The 20,655-nt window shown below is 51.2% G+C and overlaps 1 long non-coding RNA gene across 2 annotated transcripts in view; it reads right to left on the minus strand.

Annotated features, from left to right (window-relative positions):
* The window catches only part of LOC133351764 (uncharacterized), a 45,579-nt gene extending 27,897 nt beyond the window's left edge, over positions 1 to 17,682 (minus strand). Inside the window, exons 1-4 of one of the 2 annotated variants that reach the window (XR_009756222.1) lie at positions 17,615 to 17,682; positions 13,253 to 13,322; positions 12,368 to 12,480; positions 240 to 289 (exon numbers count right to left, since the gene is read on the minus strand). This is a non-coding gene — a long non-coding RNA (uncharacterized LOC133351764). The remainder of the gene's footprint in view (positions 1 to 239; positions 290 to 12,367; positions 12,481 to 13,252; positions 13,323 to 17,614) is intronic. The other variant, XR_009756221.1, reaches the window with a different exon arrangement.
* Between the last annotated feature and the right edge of the window lie 2,973 nt (positions 17,683 to 20,655).

A 20,655-nucleotide genomic window follows, 5' to 3' on the forward strand; every position in this document is an offset into this window, starting at 1 on the left:
GCGGGCGCTTTGGTCAACGCGAATTTGTGGCCAAGCTCCTACGAAGCGGCCATTTTGTTTGGCTTTCACGGGCTCGCAATGCAGATGTTTTACAAACGTCCGCGCAAGTTGGTTGTTTTTTCTGGGAGCGATATTGAGAAACGGCAACGGCGAAAAGATCCGGGCAGTTAAAAAACGCCGCCCCGCTGCCGCTATGTGGTGGCCCGAACGTTCACGAAAGGGGGGAGAGTTTTACTCACATGGGCTCGCGGCGTGGACAGTTTTATCGTCTTCCTACATTTCCTGGACTCTGCACAACAAAAGTAAAAAACATAATAAAAAAAACATTAGCCGGCAAGAGCAGGAAAAATGGCGACATGATAAAATCAACATCCTTTGCATTTGTATCGAGATTATAAAATGACCTGATTTAAGAACAATCCTAATCTGAGAATTATATATGACCAGTACGATAAGCGATTGGTTTCATATTCATGAAAGACCAAAACTCGAGACAAATGTCAAAATCTCATCGGTCGTCTTTGCGTGAACACCGTCAAAAGCTCTCTGTACGGGCATTTCAACGTTTTCAATACTTGCACAAAAAAAGTATTACAAAGCACAATAAAGAAAGACTTAACACTTCATAAAATCCCAAACTTTAAGACACACACCAACAAAGACGCGTACCGAACAAACACAAGCGCGCGCAATCATCGTGCGCGATTCCGGCGACAGCAGAATGCAAGCGCGCACAGTGCGAGCCCGGACTTGGATGCGAACCCGGAGGAGAGCAAGCCGCGGAGCGACGTGGCGGGCCAAAGTGGCCGCCACCGCCACTCCCCCCCCCCCACCTCCTGTGCTGTGGGCGGTGCTTTCGGCCGCTGGAACGGGGCGGCCAATTTCCGAGAGCCGCCCGCCAGCCAGGAGGGAAGCGGAGGAATTTTTGTCGGCGGTGGCCAAACGTTCGGCATTTACGCGCGCAGGCTAGAGGCAGCGGCGAGGCGAGTCCTTCCCCCCCGACCCCACCCCCGCCAAACCATCCGCGGACAAGACGGCACCGTAAAAAAAACGCGCGCACGAACGCGTTTCCTTCGGCTTCACGCATGGCGCGATGCGACGCGGCATTCGCGTGACGCGACGCACCGCGAAAGCCGTCGCGCGTCGTCTCGGGAGGAGGAGACGGACAACGGGGAGGCCGCCACTTTTCGAACGGGGGAAAAATATTCCGCCAACTAAAAAATAAAAAGAGCTCGTTGGGCGACCCGGGTCTCGAACGAGGGCCGGCGATCGTCTACGTACGCGACGACGGGGCGACGACGGGCGCTTGGCACCGCTTGCGGAAATTTTTTTAGTATAACCCGAGCGGCGACAAAAGCGCACTAAGACAACGACGACAACAACAACAACGGCGGCAGAACCGCGCGTCCCGCCTGCTGCGCCGCGTTTCTGCGTCGCCAGGCGCGGCGGCGGCGGTGGCGGCGGCGGCAGTAGCGGGCAACCTGCTCCAGCTCACGGGAGACCTCGCGCCTGCCTCGCCCCACACGGCTGGCATTGAGACAGAGCAGAGCAACGAGGAAAAAATAGAGACCAACGACCGCGTCGCAGCGGCGTGTTGCTGTTGTTGTTGTTGCCCATCCATTGTCGTGACCGTGGTGCAATGACGCCGGCGGCGTTGCTGGCAACATTGCATACGATGAGAGTGGGGGGGGGGGTCATCTTTGTTCATACGGTTAGGATACATGCCCTTTTAATAGCGCCGTTGTAATTTCTGGTCAAGATTCGCTTGCGCGCCTTGGCCGAAGCCAAGGTCGTCAGTCGGGTGTCTGGCCACAAAATCGATGAGTCCACTGTTTATTAAGACCAAGGCAGCGGGGGCTCAGGAATTATTATTATTATTAAAAATCCCAAAGCAAAATGTAACACGTGTGGTTCTATCAATTCTACATACTGCATTCGGTATGCGTTAATAAACACACAAGACAGACAGGTCAGCGTGGTTGGTAGACAGGCCAACAGGTCAACAGGCAGGTAGGTAGGTCAGTAGGTAGGTAAGATACGTTGGTCGGCAGGTAAACAGGCAGGTTGACAAGCTGGTCAGACATGGCTGATTGATAGATCGGTCGGAAATCTAAATAGACAGGTAAGGGGTAAATGTGTCAGCACTTGCCCCAACAGTCTAGCAGTCTGCTGTAACAATTATACCTAACACAGGAAAGCACATTTATCCACCACTAACGCTCAACATAAAAAAAACCCTACTGTAAAATAAACACATCTCAACATTTGTTTCATGACCATCGGTCTTGCCATCTTCATCCAGCAGCGGATAGCTCACGGCTTGAATAAGACAATGGGCCTCTCGATAATACAACAGCGCACGCGGCGCTCGCTAATGCAACCCGCAAGCACTGGGCAGTGCGACGCGCTGAGACGCTGATAAACGCTTCCGTCGACGCTCTGTCGATCGCACCGTTGGGGCGGCGATCGCACGCCGTTCGGCAACAGCCGATCGGCGCGCGTGCACGCCGCGTGGCCCCCGTCCAACCGTCGATGGTGGCGAGACATCGGTCACTCATCCTCCTCTGCTTCCACCTCCCCCGCTCCCAGCCATACGTGCTGTCGAATCCATGCCCCTATTCATTTCCAGGTTCAACACACCTTCCCCTCTGCCTACGTACGACCGAGTCTCTCTTTCTTTCGCTCTCTCCGTGAAATGTAAACACGACCGACCGCTTCTGTGCGGCGTCATGAGATGCGACCGGATTTATACGCTGTAGAATCCCACATCGTAAAGTATAAACTCATCGACTTGAATAGAGACTCGTCGACTCACAAAGACACCCATAGACTCACGTGGTAACATAGGCTCACATACACATCCACGGACTCATTGACTCAAGCACACGCATAGACCCACTGACTCACACAGTGACCCATTGACTCATGCAGAGATCAACTGACTCACACAGTGACCCACTGACTCAGTGACCCACTGACTCAGTGACCCACTGACTCACGCAGAGACCCGGTGACTCACACAGAGACCCACTGACTCACGCAAAGACCCACTGACTCACACAGAAACCCACTGACTCACGTATAGACCCACCGACTCACACAGAAACCCACCGACTCACACAGTGACCCACTGACTCACGCAGTGACCCACTGACTCACGCAGAGACCCACTGACTCACACAGTGACCCACTGATTCACACAGTGATCCACTGACTCACGCAGTGACCCACTGACTCACACAGTGACCCACTGACTCACTCAGTGACCCACTGACTCAAACAGAGACCCAGTGACTCACGCATACACCCAGTGACTCACACAGAAACCCACTGACTCACACAGTGACCCACTGACTCACGCAGAAACCCACTGACTCACGCAGAGAGCCACTGACTCACACAGTGACCCACTGACTCACACAGTGACCCACTGACTCACAGTGACCCACTGACTCAGTGACCCGCTGACTCAATAGTGACCCAGTGACTCACGCAGAGACCCAGTGACTCACGTAGAGACCCACTGACTCATGCAGAGACCCACTGACTCACGCAGAAACCCAGTGGCTCACACAGAAACCCACTAACTCACGCAGAGACCCACTGACTCACACAGAAACCCACTGACTCACGCAGAGACTGACTGACTCACGCAAAGACCCAGTGACTCACACAGTGACCCACTGACTCACGCAGACCCACTGACTCACGCAGTGACCCACTGATTCACGCAGTGATCCACTGACTCACGCAGTGACCCACTGACTCACGCAGTGACCCACTGACTCACACAGTGACCCACTGACTCACACAGTGACCCACTGACTCACAGTGACCCACTGACTCACACAGTGACCCACTGACTCACAGAGTGACCCACTGACTCACACATAAACCCACTAACTCACACGGAGACCCACCGACTCACACAGAGACCCACGAGTGACCGACTCACCGTTTCTGTACAGCGCGTCTGGAGGTGCGGCCAAATGTAGACACCGTATAAATCCACATTGTACTGCGATCTTATAGGCTCACAGAGACCCATAGATCTCTCACGTGAAGATTACATGGGACCGACATAGAAACCAAAGCGACTGGTTGACCTCACCCCGGCGCGTACACGAGAACGCAAGAAACGCAAAGCGAGTTCAAAGTCGGCGCCACGGGACCTGCATCATCACGTCGGCATCGCCACGACCCAACAACGGCGACAACAACAACATACGTTTTGTTTCGTTCGGTGCACGGCGCTTTAACGTAAAATACCGACAATCTCGACGGGAAAGTAACGTGGAATGAATACGTTAAGAGCGCCAAGATGGGGGGGGGGGGTGTTACTAATATTCTGGAAGGTCAAGGAGAGAGACGAGATTTGGACGGGTTTGAGGCTCCGCGTTGAGATGAGACAAAGGGGATGCGATCGCAGGGAGCTTGCGGGGGAGATGCCACCGGTGCGGCGCAGGAGGAGAGAGAAAGGAGACCGAGACTGAGACGGGGAGGAGGAGGAGGTGGTGGTGGTGGTGGTGGGAACGCGACGTGATAAGGATAGCGGATGTGACTAGAGAAGAGGTGCAGAATGGAATTGCGTGTAAAATAATGGGGACATTTGAGTTCGAAGAAGATGTAAGTCTATGGTTCTCTATGCGAGTCTATGGGTTTAATCTAAGGACGGTATAAGGATTCTGTGTCTGCATGCAAGTGTGTGGTTTTCAATGCGAGTCTCTGGATAATGTAATTGTATCTGAGTCTACGGTTCCCGATATACGTCTGTGGATCAAGTAAGTGTGTGCGAGTCTATGGGTCTCTATATGCGAGTCTATGGGTCTCTATGGAAGTCTATGTGTCTCTATGCGAGTCTATGGATCTCTATGCGAGTCTATGGGTCTCTATGCGGGTCTATGGGTCTCTATGCGAGTCTATAGATCACTATGCGAGTCTATGGGTCTCTATGCGAGTCTATGGGTCTCTATGCGAGTCTATGGGTCTCTATGCGAGTCTATGGGTCTCTATGGAAGTCTATAGGTCTCTATGCGAGTCTATGGGTCTCTATGCGAGTCTATGGGTCTCTATGCGAGTCTATGGGTCTCTATGCGAGTCTATGGGTCTCTATGCGAGTCTATGGGTCTCTATGCGAGTCTATGGGTCTCTATGCGAGTCTATGTGTCTCTATTCGAGTCTATGGGTCTCTATGGAAGTCTATGGGTCTCTATGGAAGTCTATGGGTCTCTATGTAAGTCTATGGGTCTCTATGCGAGTCTATGGGTCTCTATGCGAGTCTATGGGTCTCTATGCGAGTCTATGGGTCTCTATGCGAGTCTATGGGTCTCTATGTAAGTCTATGGGTCTCTATGCGAGTCTATGGGTCTCTATGCGAGTCTATGGGTCTCTATGCGAGTCTATGGGTCTCTATGCGAGTCTATGGGTCTCTATGCGAGTCTATGGGTCTCTATGCGAGTCTATGGGTCTCTATGTAAGTCTATGGGTCTCTATGCAAGTCGATGGGTCTCTATGGAAGTCGATGGGTGTCTACGTAACTCTCTCTGGTTCTCTATGCAAGGAGAGTGGATGTGCCCGGAGGAGCGAAACACAGGATGAGCACGTGGAGAGACAATCCAAGCGGCCAAACCCCACGCAACAACGGGAGTTTTGCCTGAGAAGAATGTCACGTTTGCGCTGTACCTTGTGTAGGTCACCTGCTCCGACGCACCTTCCAAGCATGCACATCCTCCAAAATACGGTAGCGTGGACGTTACCCGCAATTGCGATACCGTCCAGACGAATAAAGGTATATACGCACTGCGGCAATCGAGACTGAAAGATAATTTCTTTAGAACTGCTTTTTGTGTGTAGTTTGTTGTCCTTCCCCGCAACCTCCGATTGGCGCGGTTGGCTACGTACGGTGCGAGAGAAGTTCCACGTACGTACGGCGGGGCTACCGACGGGAATGGCAGCCAAAGGAGGGAACGCACCCCGACAGAATATCCACCCACCGCGATAATGGAGCTACCAAATCAGCTGCGGGAACTAGATGGATCGCGACTGGATGGATCGCGTGAAATGGTGACATCTTGGCGATACCTTCGTCCACCAGTGGATAGGCCATGGCTGACGATGACCACGACGACGATGATTCCGGCAAACATTCGACAAGTTATAATGATAATTACGAATATTTTAACAACGGTTGATTGTGGCAATGTAAAAGAAGGTACATGCAGAAGTAACACCGACAGAGAGGATGCGATGAACAATACCGTAGACTCGGAACCTCCGTTCAAGCGCATCCGCCCCGCTCGCCTGCTTCGCTTCTCTTCGGCTGCCTCCGCATTCCCTCTCAAAATAAAACTCACCGCAAACAGCCCACGCCACTCCCAACAATCACCTAGTTGGCGGCTTTCGCACGCACACACAAAGATAAAGATCCCCCGCATTGCCTGCACCAGACTGCCAGGGCAAGAGCTGTAAAGCGAGTCCCTACGAAGGCCGCCACGCCGCACGAGGGATGGGGGGGGGGGGGTGATGTGGCCCGTCACCTCGCTCCCTGCCGTCTTTGTCTCCCGGGTTGCGATGTTTACGCGTCGTACCGCGTGCTCTTTTGTAAAAGGCAGGCACAAAAACGCTCGTGTGCGCGCACACGCAAACGCACAGAGAGAGAGAACGACGGCGCTCGCTCGCTCGCACGCGTGCGCACACACCCACGGGCGACACCGCCCGTCGCCCCAGACACCGTGCACAACCCCGCGGGGACCAAACCACAGCATCGGTTACAGGTAATTATTTACCCAAAACCGCAACGCACGCCACTAAATGACCGAAACCGCCCCGGCGCGCGGACGAGGGCGCCCCGCTTCACTCCGAGAGCCACAGCGCACATCGCGCGTTCCAAATTAAACCCCCGATGATGAACACCTCCATAGCGCCCCCTCGGCACCCCGTCCACACCCCCCCCACCCCCACCACTCTCCGACTTTTGTTAGAAACACCGGACGGACCGCAGATCAATTCGCTTAAAACAAACGGCTGCCCGCCCCCCCCCGGGATAACAACGTGCGAAGTCCTCAAGGTCAAGTTGGGGAAACGGCGAGCTTAAACGAAATATGCGAGGGAGTTTTATTTTTTTTCAAAAGAGGAGCGCTCGTTAACGGGACGGGACAAAAACATGTCGACAACGGCGGCCGCGCGCGACCGTCACGCCCGGGGTCGACGAGCCGCCCCCCCTCACCCCCCCCCCAGACCCCGTTCAAGGCTTTTCCTCGTCGAAAAAACGCAATTGATCGGAGACATGAATGAGAATCAAGTTGAGTTTTTTCCCTTAACAGTTAAGAAGCACGTCGGTTTGAAACGTTTGGCTTACGACTGTGCCACGTTGGTGGAGCAATGGCGCCGTTGAGGTCGGGAGTGGATACGCCAACGCAAGGTCACGGGCCTACAGGAGAAGTCAACCGATCAGCCCCCTGTTGATTTATTTCACACCGATGACGACTTTTACTGCTGCCGGCTGTGTGATTTGCAATCGCGCCGAATTAAAGTCCAATTTCAGATTTAAACACCAAATCACACCTGCCTGAGGTGAGCACTTGAAAGACATCGGAGCTGATTTTGTTGTTTAACCACGTACGCATTAGCAGTTATATCGCTCCAGCAATAATGAAAATGCTAATGGGGTAACGTATTCATATTCTGCCTGTGCCATCTGCACCGAGATGCTGGCACAAGCTGCATTATTAATTAAGTCCTGATGTGCACCAGGTCAGCCCAGGAGGTGACCTGCATCGGGGCGGCTTTGTTCCAAAACTCCCCACACATCTCATGCGTCCATTTTGCATTCACAACGCAACACAAACTAGTCCCGCCGCTCTGTCGCCACGCGCGCAAAGCTAAATAACGCACGGAGGCACGAACCACGGCAGAATAAAAAAAGAAACATCCCCGCACGTCACCCATCTAGCTAGCTAAAATTCTAACTTTAAACGCGCAGAGGTATTAAACAAAAAAAAAACACCGATAAAAATTTGTGCGCGCCGGCCGGGGGGCTCTTCCAACAACCGTGGTCGGACACCGTCCAAAAAAATCCGGCTGAACAGACACAACTCTCGCGGAAGCCAAGCTTACAGTGCGACGCCGAGGGGCCGCGAGTGGCGGCAGAGGTGGGGGGAGAGAGGGAGGAGCCCCGTGGATGGAAGCCTCCGTCTGTGGTCACGTTGTGGCGCGCGTCCCGCCCGCGCCAGCAACCACACAAACGGCCGGCGTTGGCAGCCACCGCCACGGAAACAAAAGCAAAGGAGGCGACTTCGCTTGCGCCGAGCTCTCTCCCGCGAGCGCCACCGCCTACCGACCAAAGCCCGCCGTGTCTCCCCGATCCCGCCCGCCGCGAAACTGGGCGCGCGCGCGCTCGCGCTCTCACCTGCAACCAGCCGCCGTTGGCGCCGGACGGCGGTGGTGCCGACGACGACGACGACGGGAGATGAGCTCGGCCGCGAGATGAAGCCGCGCGGTCGAAACTAACGGACGGGCGAAATGAGGGCCGAAAATTAAATATATGGAGCTTCGGGCCGGGCGGTGTGCAAGTAAAAAAAAGTAATTCAAAATGGCAGCCACAAGCCAGGCCCCTCCTCCGCACGTTTTTGCAACCAAGAGCTCTCTCCACGTAATCGTGCAGACGGTTAGAAAAAATCTCCGGGGGGACAAAGACGCCGCCGCAAATGCCGTCAAACGATTGGAAACGTAAGTTTTTGCTGGCAACAGTCGCCTGCCAGTCCGTTACAGAGTGACGTGAAATCGCAGCGGACTCAAAGAGCAATGTTCAGCACTTCGGCAGATAGAGGCGAGCAGCCCTGGGGCTGACGCCACCGTCACTGCCGCCGCCGCCGCCGCTGCTGCTGCAGCAGCAGAAAATCTTGAACGCCTGCCATGGAAAAATAAAACTCGGATCCAACTTGGACTCCTTGCCCAAATGAACCCGTGGACTCGTGCGGGCCGTGTTTGCTCATGTTAACCCGTCGTTTTCAATCTCGCGCCGCATAAAACGCAGGCGCGTTTAAAAAAAAACCCGTATTAAAAGACGATCGGGTGGGCAAATAGTTATGCTTGTAAAGAATTGTTCCTTTTCTTAAACGACTCGATCTACTTTAATTGTTGAAACTTTTTTTAATTGAGTTCCAGCAAAAAGCTTGGTTACTTCTTTTTGGTAATAATAAATGGTCACATCAACTGCCATGGATGCAGCCAAACATTTGTCGATGAGTTGCGGCAGGCAAAAGTCAGAATTTTCAATCAACAAAAGATTTAAAATGTAGGTCAGCAGTGTGACTCATTCAAATTCTGCGATGCAGCCCGCCCACAAACGCAACGATCTCTTGAACCTGCACAGCGAGCCAGTTCTACCTTCGATACGACCGATGCGCCCAAAGTCTCAACAACGGTTCCCCAACCGCCGCACGCAGCACCCGTCCGAAATAAAGACGCACGATTGTTGAGCGTTTTTTGCTCGTGTACGAATCGAGCCGCTAACGAACATCACCGCCGACACAACGCAAAGCACTCCTGTTTTCCCTTGCGTAATAGCCGTGCGTGTTCATTGAAATGTTTTCAAACGATCATTAAAAAATACAGTTTCCAGCGAAACTTTTTTTTTGGGATTAAAGTGGCATTGCAGCACGATCGTCGTTTCTGTAACCTGCCCGGCTACAAGCCTAAAACAATAAAACATGGATTTTTTTTTGTCTCTGCAAGCAAAAAACCCCCAAAAGGCTCATTCAGGATTAAATCTGTGCAAAAATTCAACGCGAAAAAGAAAACACCGAAATTAAATTTCATTAAAATTGGACCACTTCTGTTCATTGCCTTCTTTATCAAGCGATGTATTTTACAACTAAATGGAACTTGTTTTTATACCGCCAACAAACTTGCAACAATAATTACCCGCACAGCCTAAATCGTCTTGAGTTATATATTACCTACATGTTTAAAAAAGATTTTGAAACAAGTTCCGCTGACAAACTGTATGTACCGATTATAATTTGACACACTTAAATACATTTCCGACGATTACTTAAGAGGTTTACCTCGATAACGCTTTGTTAAACTTATACTTTTCTCAACAATGGCAGCCATACGCAAGAATAAATACAGTAATTGTACACGAATCTACATATTAATGATCTACGCTTCTGCCACAGGACCTCATTGCGTTGGCATTACGGGTCTCCAGAACGGCCGATCGTGACAGATACTGTCATCGCACAGGGCAGCTTCCGTGATGGATGAAACTTCTTTTCATTTCATTTTTTCCCCATTTTATTTCCCGTTCGCATAAAACAACAACGGCTCATGAACACCATCGGTTACTGAAAATTTTCCGCGGCACAGTTAAGAGTGCTATCTGATCAAAAGCACTAAATTAGCGTTGTGACGTTCGGAGCCAGAAATGAAAACGTGACAAGCCAGGCTTTGCCATTTTTTTAAAAATGTTATGAAAAAGCCAGTACACATTAGATGTGTTATTGGAAAAAATAATAGCCGTTTTGTTTAAAGTATACACAACTCGGAGGCATGCAGCTCCAGCGACAGATTCGCTCCACTGGTTCCTAATTTAAACAAGCTAATTTCTCCCCCAAAATACTAACCCTATGACCCCCCCCCACCCCCCTAAGCAAAACTATGGGGTGACGATCCCAAAAAGCTCGGGCAACGAACGATGGAGTCAAACTTTGGATGCCGCCTTCCGATAGACGGACAGCGGAATCCCACCGTTATCTGCGGTCGAAACGCAAAAAAATGGCGCCAATGTTACCGTGCCCCATCTGGCAACGAAACGCGTTTTTAGTGTACAGTAAAAGCCAGAGGCAAAAAGAACGTTAAATAAATGTGACTGGCTGCGTGTAAAACTAGAATTGTTACAAATAAATAACAGAAACAATACGTAGTTCTGAAAAATATGAAGAAAAGGTGCGGAAAAGATGGTTGAAATGTATCAAGTCAAATATTATTGCAAACGTAAAAATGGTGTAAAAAAAATTGCCTCGCAAATTTGCGCAAGAGTTCATTTGAAAAAACTAAAAGCAGCTTCAAATACAAAGAGCCCCGTGAAATAGTCCAATGCAGCGTAATGTCTTAGCGTTGTTTTGTTTATATTTTAAGCCGCTTGACAGCGTAAAAAAGAATCCACTTTATCTCTAAAAACAAAACTAAAAATTATCGGAAAAAAATTACGAAAATTGGCAGAGATTCTGATGCAAGTCCTTGAATCAAAGTAACAGCCACGCACCCCTAAACAGCAGTCTGGGAAACCCCGTACACATACAGTGATGGGGCGTGACCCATATATAAATAACATATTCTCCCGCAATTTCGGTACCTAATTTCGCTCTATTTTCAAAGCCCTGGATTTTAGAATTTATTTATACTTGCTCAAACTATAGTACGCACAAACATAAACAAGTTTCTCTAAAAGAAACCAAACAAATTTGTCAAAAGCGTTGAGCGGTTCCACGTGCCATGACTCGCCAATGGCCGCCGTTTTGGCTTTCGCTTCGTCCAAAATCATCGACGACGTCGAAAAGGCGAAGTGAAATTTCGATGGAAAAACGTCCAAGCTATGGATAGCCTACGAAATAAAAAGTATCGAAAATTTGCCCGCGGTGTCAAAAGAAAATATAACAAAAACAACATGGCTTCCATCGCCGCCGTAGTTCGGTTAAAAGTACTCGAAAAGCGCGATTGTTCGGCCATTCTTCTAGCGCTAAAAAGAAGAAGCGCCACCGTGCCCGGTGCCAAACCAACAACCACACGGCGTCTGTGCCAGCGGGGTGTTTTTTTTTTCGAAAGATTTAAAGAACGATAAATACGGGACACGCGTTTCCACCCAAAAAAAAATTCTACAAAAAAACAAAATGGTAGCTTCGTAGTATATAAATGCGACAAGATGGCTGCCCCGCACTGCAGTAGGCAAAAGTCAGAGGCAGCGCACAATGAAATCGTAAATATGGATGGCATTGTCTTGTCCTGGGAGGGGAAAAAAAAAAAGCAAAAAATCGCGATGCCATCTCACCAAACGTCACCTGCAACGATCGCCATCCGAGAGCCCCACTTCCTTGGCGCGCACAACAGGAGATTCTTATTTTTTTACATCTTTTTACAAAACTATCCCAAAAATTAAGAAAGAAAAAAAAAAAGCCAGTCGGGCCCTGTCGTTCGGCCACGAAGTTGCCGCGAAAAAAATACGCGTAAACGCTTTATCGTTTTTGTTTTTTTTTGTTTTGCGATAATTCAAACGAACGGTGGCGGCGGCATTCTTTTCGCGAAGGGCGACCGCGGCGGCGCGCCTCCGCCGCAGCCCACGACGAGCCGTCTGCCTGTCTCCCACCTCGCGTGGATGTCGAGTCGAGTCTCTGCGCCAAAAAGGGGAGTTGCCCACTCGCCCAGGCTGCTGCTGCATTGCAGCCCAGGGAATAGCTGGTGCAAAAACCGGGAGTGGCACTGGATGGGAAAGGGGGTGGGGGGGGGGGGGAGATTCATGAAGAAGGGGGAGGATTTTCGAGTGCGTTGGCGGGGGTGTGTGCGTGGTTGGCGGAGGAATGGTTGTGGCGGAGAAGGGGGGGTAGGGGGGGGCGGTGGGCAGGGGTGTGCCCGGCATATATAGGCTGGAGGGCACAGCCCCTGTATGGGCGTTCACAAATTGCGAAAAACGAAGAGTGGTTTTCAGCGGGGAGAGGGCGGGGGGGGAGAGAGGGGTGGAGGGGGTGCGGGTGTGGGCATTGGTAGGGGGATGGCATTGAGAGTTGGCAAGGGAGGGGGGTGCAGCGGGCGGCGGGGAGGTGTGGTGGTGGTGGCGGCACACGTAAGTAATGTCGGGGGAAAAAAAAGAAACAGACAACGCACAGAGAAACGCGAAACAATGGTGGCTGGCATGGCATCACATCGGCGGGGTGGCACGGCGGAAAGAAAAAAAAGGCGAAAAAAAAAATCCGCTGAACTCCGTTTAACGCGCATCAACAAACAAAAACACAATTAGGGCAAAAAAACACAAAAGCTTGACGCCACCGATTTTCGCCAACGCGTTTCGCGAAAAATGTATATATTTTTTCCGGCGAAGGACCGCATTTTTGCGCCCATCGCCACTGTCGCCGCTCTATGCGGCAAATCGGGCCGTGGCGGACACAGTGCTTCCCCGCTAAGCCCCCGAGATGAAGCCTCAGTAGAGAGAGACACCACACACTCGCCAGCTTGCCCGCCCGCCCGCCCATCCTACCTTTGCACAGGAGCCGAGCATCACGCAGCGGCGGCTGATCCAGACTCCACGGTCAAGGCCCCTCGACGCCCTGCAAAGGAAAAATACGTCGCCGTTTAAACGAGCTCGACGTCAGGAGATGAGGAGGGGGGGGGGCAAGCGGGCAACGAAGGAGGGGGGGGGTGGACGATAAGAATGCACAAATTACGTTCAGGCACGGTCGTTTTTATTTTATTATTTGTTTCCATTTTGCTATAAATTTACGCGAGTATTATTTTCTTCTCGCGCAAATAAAACGTATCATTTTCCATTTGTTTATTTAGCTGTTTTTTTCTCCCCTCTCTCTTGTGCGTGCGTGTGCGCACGCGAGCACGCGGAGAAAGAGAGCACGCGAGCGTTTCGTGTTGGCAGTGGGAAGCGAGCCCAGGCGATCGGATCCTGTCGCGGCTAAACGCAGAATCCTCCCCGCTTTATTAATATTTATTTTTATTCCTCTGCTGCCCGCGCGCCATACAGTGCCGAGCCTGCTATGGCGCCAACGCATGTGCAGAGGACCGCTGCGCTAAAACGAGGAGGGGGGGGGGGGGAATTTAGAAGGAAAAAAGAATTTGCAGAGCCGGAGCGGGGCATCAATGGAAGCACTGTTCTGCACTCATCTGCTAATTAGGAAGTCGGCGCTTAAAACAAAAGACGTAAAAAAAAAAAATTCAAACTAGTCAAGAACTGCAATGTCTGATGCATTCTAATGACCCCGCGGCCAGGGAGCAAATCGCAGCGAGAGCCAGCGAGAGCCAGCGAGAGCCAGCCCAGCCAGCCAGCCAACTAACCCACTGCCAGGCCCTTTGCAAACACACACACACATGAATAATGCAGCCGAGACAAGGAGGTCGCCTTGGCTGGCCCGTGGCACCCATGCCAAGCCCCGTCGTACGGGCACGGCGCGCTTCCCAACGGCCAGACACGAGTAAAATCGCAATAATGCATTCTGAGCAAATAAACATATAAATGCCGCCTCACGAGCGTACGCAATTAAAAGTATGAACAACAAAAACCCCTCGAAATTCAGTTCGAAAAAAAATCCCGCGCAACATGCAATCGAGATGTGCCCACAATTTTAATTCTGCTTTTGTTTCGTGACTTCTGCACAAAGGCAGCGCATTCATATGCAACAAGAACGGTGAGAGGAGGAGGAGGGGGGTGGAGGGGGGGGAAATGGATGTGCAGTGCCCAAAAACACACTTGCAGACAGCAGCAGTGGTAATTTAAGAATTTTTTTCGTAAACCTATTTTAGGCTTTTGTTGGGAGCTTGGCAGCAGTCCCAGCACTCTGCTCCAGCCGACTTTCGGGGTTTTTTATATATACACACACACACGTCCACCGCCGTTTCTCCGAGTGCCTTCTAGCTCTGTAAAACTCAAGCCAAGCCCGAGCCAAAAGTTTTTTTTTACTGGCACAGATGGGAGGGCTGGGGGGAGTTAATTGGGAGTGGTGGGGGTACATCAACGAGCTCGTTGGGGAAAGAGAAGCATAGGGGATGGGTGGGGGAGGTGGGGGGGGGTTGTGTCGAGGTTGGGAAGGTTCGGGTAAAGTTGGCAGGGGGGGGGGACGTGTGGGTGGTGGCGAGCAGCGTGCGAAGCTAAAACAGCGGACAAGGAAGAGCAGTGGGGGGGGGGGGGGGGCTTTGGAAAGAGGGCAGGGACTGGGGGGGGGCGATGGGAAACATGTGCCAAAGCAGAAGGGGAGAGAGTAAGCTGGCACCAACACAACAATTCTTGAGAGAGAGCGAGGGAGAGAGCGCGCGGGAGAGCGAGTGTAAGAGAGTGGGGTGAGAACAAGTGAGAAGGGAAAAAGAGCGAGAGAAGCCGGCCGAGCCGTGAGGGCGAGAGCTCTCGCCTGGTACCGGGACCGACAATGCCGACATTGGCACCTGCTCGCAGAGCGCAGCTGCAGGAGAGGAAGAAGAACGCGAGGAACAGAAATGCCGACAGACGACGAGGAGTGGTGGTGGTGGGGTGGGGGGTGGTTGGGGGAGAAGCACGGGGAGCAGCAGAGAGCCGCCGGCCACCGGCAACGAACGAACGAGCAGGCGAGCGAGCGAGCGGGCGGGCGAGCGGGCGGGCGGGCGGGCGGGCGGGCGGGCGGACGGGCGGCCGGGCGGGAGGGCGACCGGGATGCCCCGGGAAGCGGCGGAGGCGGCAAAGGCAACGCAGCGCGGAGCTCACTCGGAAATCAGGCAGTGGCGATGGGCGCGGAAGGCATCCCTGCGGCAGGCAGAAAGGACCCACCCTCCACATCAGCCGGCGCGCCGCCCCCCCCTCACCACCCCCCGCCGCCCCCCCCCCATTCCTCCATCCCTCCCTCCATCTCTCCTCTTCATCCTACAACTCTCCCACCCCACCCCGATTCTTGCCCCCCGCCCCCACCATCCCCCACCACCAGCCCCCCCCCCCCGCCCCCCCCCCCCTTGTTTCTCCGTCGCGCAACAGCCGGCGCCCTGTGCCGGAGTGGGGAAGGTTTTAAAGCTCGCTCATTCGGCAGCCCCCGCCACCGTCACCTGACCCGGATGTAAATCGCCGGCCCGGATGACAAACAGCCGCGTCACGCCAGCAAGACGAGGTACCACCTTCGCTCGCTCGCGTGCCGTCACACCGCACCAGCGCTAGGGTTTCACCGGCACCGGCAGCGCCGGCTATCACACTGGCGATGGGATGAATACAGACGTCTGATTGTAACTGCCGCCGCAGCCCCCCCCCTCCCACCCACCCCAAGAATCTCCCGAATCCTCATTACCATCCCAACCGTATCAATACCTCATCCGCACCCTCTTCCAACTTCATCAGTCTCATCGCTCTGGCTGGCTGTTAGCGCCAATGCCATCGTCATCGTCGTCACCGCCACCCCCCCACGCCACCACCATGACCCAACCGCCCCTCCACCTCTCCCCCCGAATCTCCAAACCCATCGCACCAACCTCCAACCCCAGCAAAGATTCTCTCCACTTCTGCACTGAGATCAAAACAACACGAACAGGCTTGCGAGCATTAATTCTCCCAAAACACGTGAGGTTCACGAGGGTTCGAGCCGCTCACATTACAAGCGACAGTGACTTTTTTCATCGCAAAATAGCAAAATGCGATATATTTCCAGACTGTAGTGAGATGTAAGGTTCATTGTGTACAAAAGTGATGGTTTACAAAAAAATAAGAATCCCAAATGTACCAACGACGTAACAATTACAGCCCTGTCAATCTTACAGGATGCACTTAGAATATCCCCCCCCCGCCCCATCTGCTCTTTTTGCTATTTAAAATGTTTAATCCAAGACAATTGTCAAGCCTTTTGCAACCAGCGGCAGTCTGCGAAACCACCGCGACGGCACCAGCAGCGGCACCGATTCAGCCGGGCATCTCTAGCTCCAAAGACAAAGAACCCCCGTATAGCCTTTAAGAGACTGGTGGGGCAGGTGCTTTTAGCGAGCACCTATGAAGGCAGGAAAGGCACACGAGGGGGAGGGTTGAAAGCATCACGCCCGGCCGCCTTTGTCTCCCCAGTGGCGATGTTTATACATCGAACCAGCTACTCATTTGAGGCCGAGTCGACCGAGGAGACACCCAGGACCAGCTCAGATTTTCGTCAATGGTGTTTGGCCGTGAGCGGGAATCGAACTTGGATCGCTGGGCTCGTAGTGCAGCGCGCTAACTGCTACACTACCGCTCCCCATCTCTAGCTCCACACAAACACACACAGCCGCTTAATGTATATCATGAATGGCTTGTATACAGGCGTCTTACTGTATCTAGGACAGCAAAGAAAGGAAAAAAAACTCCAAAACCCTTTGTCGGTCGTTCAGGCGGCAAATTAATAGACAAAACAGCATGCAAATCAAGTCGGGCTAACAAACGGCGCGCTTATTCGCTGGCGGAGGTAGCGTGCGGTTTGTGAGCGCGGCGAGCGCCCGAGCGGGAGAGCGAGCGAGTGAGGGGGGGTCTCGTGAATTGATGGCATGGCTCGCTCCCGCACGCACGCACACACGGCGGGTCTCACCACGCTAGTGCGCCAATCAGGACGAGCCTGCGCGTAATTGCGCTAAGCCTCTTAACAGCTTTTTCTGATTAGGAGTCCGAAAAATGTACGCGGGCGCGCGCGCGCAAAAAAAAATGCGAGGCAACGCAACACGACAACAGTGCCAGAAAATAACCCGAAAAACTTGAAGTGCGTTTTTTTTAATCTTGAGAGCCCGGCTTTTAGAGTTGCTTGCAGGGTTGTTGTGCGTTTTTTTTATTTAGCGTTGCCTGACATTCGACGCGTTTGCTGTGCGATGCAAATTTGCAGACGGAATCATCAACATTGTTGACAAGAGGGTTAACGCGTACTATTTATACCTTCAAAATCGTGCCGTCTGTTTCTGGCCGCTTGGCATTTTGGAGGCTCTGAGGGCTGCGTGTGCTCTGCAAACCGAGAGAAAACACACACACACCATCGGACGAGTGTGTTTTTGGCAGGTGCCGTGTACAGTAATGCCTCCGTGCGCTACGTGGAGATGGGCTCGAAAACATACAAAAGCGCCATTTGAAAAAATGTTACCACGATAAAGACAATTTGTGTTACGTGAGCATACTTCAATAACCGCACGAATTAGCAATTCAAATTTAATTTTTTTGGTTAATGTGTATGGCAATTGGCACAGCACAATTGTTACGTTTTGAAAAAAATATATTAAAATAATACAATTACCCTCGACTTTCTCTTAGGATGCTTGTAGAACATGGTAATTGTATATTTTAATGAAATGAAAAGCAACGATTTAATTAAGTTCGCTGTTCAATGCAAGGACCCTTTGACGTCCGGGCTCCAATTAAACATGTGACAAGTAAGTCAAATGTTTAATTTTAACTGGGTAATATGGCTCCACCACTTTGGGCCTTTGTTCTTCAAATGTAAAGTCGATCATCACAAGGGACGTTAAGTTTTTAAAACAACAAATCCGTCTTGGCACGTCGGGAAGCAATTCCAAAGCCAGCTCATCATGCATATTAGAAGTTTATAACTGGATTTACAAGATGCAAGGGATTATCCATATATTAGTAAAATGATATGGCGAAAAGGCACATTGATATGATCAAGTAACCTTACATCGCTTTTAACTCATAGATGTACCATCAGCAAATCTCCCATCTCTAAAGCCAAGCAGTGGCACGCCATTACCGCCCCGAATTCATTACGCCTGAGAGTAGAGCACGTTTCTGTGTAATTGCACGTAACATTTTAGTTATTAATAACACTTTATAATGAAAGTACCTTTCCAATGGTCCATGTGACCTTGCAACATGATCCGAAACAAAATGTCGTTGTGTGGCTCGAAAAAATATTAATATATTTAGAGCAAGCGCATAACCTTCTGTCATATACCTAGACGAATACGATCGGTCTTTTTGCGACCACAAAAATATCCAATCCCTTGTGGGCTTTCCTGAAATAAAACAAAAAAAAGCATTTCGCTGAAATGAAGAGTTCCCTCGCGAAACAAAAAGGTGCGTCGGACAACAATTGCAGAGGAGATAATTTTAAAGGAAAAATAAATAATAATGACACGACGCAAATCATATCGACGGGTCACAAAATGACCGTGCGCGCTCACGTCAGACGAGCGCCGATAATCAAAGCCTCAGCCTCGCCCCGTTTTCGCTGCCGTTGTTATTGTCGCTGTTGCAGTCCAATCATCTCGCTCGTCATAATTTCACCGGCATTAAAATGCAAGTAAAAGCTGTGGGGGGGGGGTGATAGGTGATGGGGGTGGGGGGGACCTGGCAAGGTAGAGAGGTGGTTGGGGGGAATTTCAAGAACTCTCAGTGGAGGTGAATTATTTTGGCACTTGCCTAGCGCCTCCGGACCCCGTTCTCGGTCCACATCGCGTGTCAGCACGGCCGAGACCTGGCTCGATTATCGGCCAAGCTGGCAAGAGCCACTGGCGAGAAGTTCTGGCGTCGTGTATTCGCGGTACGGTGCGAGTGTGGTGCGTGTGCGTGCGGTGTGTGAAAAACTCGGTAGACTGACCAATTCCCTTGGCCTCCTCCTCCTCACTGTCAGGAGCCGTGTGGTCGAGCAAGGTCAACGCTCGTCACAAAGCAATGTCCCCCCCCCTCATCAATCCGCATGCCCTCCGCCACAAATAAATAATCATAAAAATATACAAAAATTCGTCGGATCATGGAATCCGTGCGAACGGCTGCTCAGGAGTCTGGGGAGGTGACCAGGTGTCATGGCGCCCGTCGGCGATTTATAATAAATAAATAAACAGGTCGCTTGCTTGCCCGAAAACGGAATTGTTGGTGCGTTCAGCGATTTCGGTGGAGCAAATAAGGGAAAAAAAGGAAAAAAACCTCTGATCGCGCATTGGGAGCGGCGCATGAGCACCAACTAACAAAAACTGAATGCATTTATTTGTCAGTAACACCGCCCCTGAAGAGGAAATCTCGGACAATAGCTTACGTTTTGGGCAATATCCCTTAGACAATTTTTTTTTTTTACCAGGTACGGCCCACTGAGCTATTTAGATCTTCTTCAGAAGCGACCTGGCCCTCACAAACGATAGCTCAACGAAGTGGCTTATCACGTGGGAATTTATAGCAGCCAAAAAGTCAAAACGCATTTTGATTCTAAATGTGGTGGGAAAAACCGAGGGACCTAGAGAAAAATCCGCATGACCACAGGGAGAACACGCAAACTCCAAATATACATGCGTCAGGGTCAGGATCGAACCCACGACCTCCTGTATACCAGGCGAGGTAGTTACATCTCACCACCATGGCGCCTTTGTCATAGTGGAGAGATGTGCTATGAATAGTGGCCACTGCCCAAAAAAATTAAGTTATTAAATGTCAGCTAAGAAGTCCACATCATCCTTTTCTGTCTCAGTCACAACAAACTGTTTCTGTTTGTTTTCCTGGATGCTTCACGGGTAATTACATTCATTCAAATGAGCGGTGCACGATTCAAATTAAACAGCCTTCACAACATGTTTTATTTAAAAATGTTAACGTGGCCCAACCCTATCCGTGTATACAGTACAGTAACCCTAATACTACAACATGAGCTTGAATCCAAATACTGGTTGCAATCTGCATTCCTTCGCTGCGCCAATTTTTTCTTCGCTTGGCAAGTCCATTGATTTTTCCATTCCAGAGCCACACACGCACGCACATCGCAAAGATCTTCACAAACAGGTCGCTGGGCTACATTTGGCTTTCCCTTCATGTGGGCTACGCTCCAAGTTCAAGGACCTTTTCGGCAGAAAAGGCAAATGCAGCAAACAGCTCACTCTTGTCACCAAGCTAAAGGGTGATCTAAACTAAGCTATAAACTAAACTATTTTTTTTAGTTTACCAGGTTAAAGCCCACTGAGCTGTGGGAGCTCTTTTTCAGA

The sequence above is a fragment of the Lethenteron reissneri genome, chromosome 38, assembly GCF_015708825.2.
Source record: "Lethenteron reissneri isolate LAM-NWPU_2019-01 chromosome 38, ASM1570882v1, whole genome shotgun sequence".
Taxonomy (NCBI): domain Eukaryota; kingdom Metazoa; phylum Chordata; class Hyperoartia; order Petromyzontiformes; family Petromyzontidae; genus Lethenteron; species Lethenteron reissneri.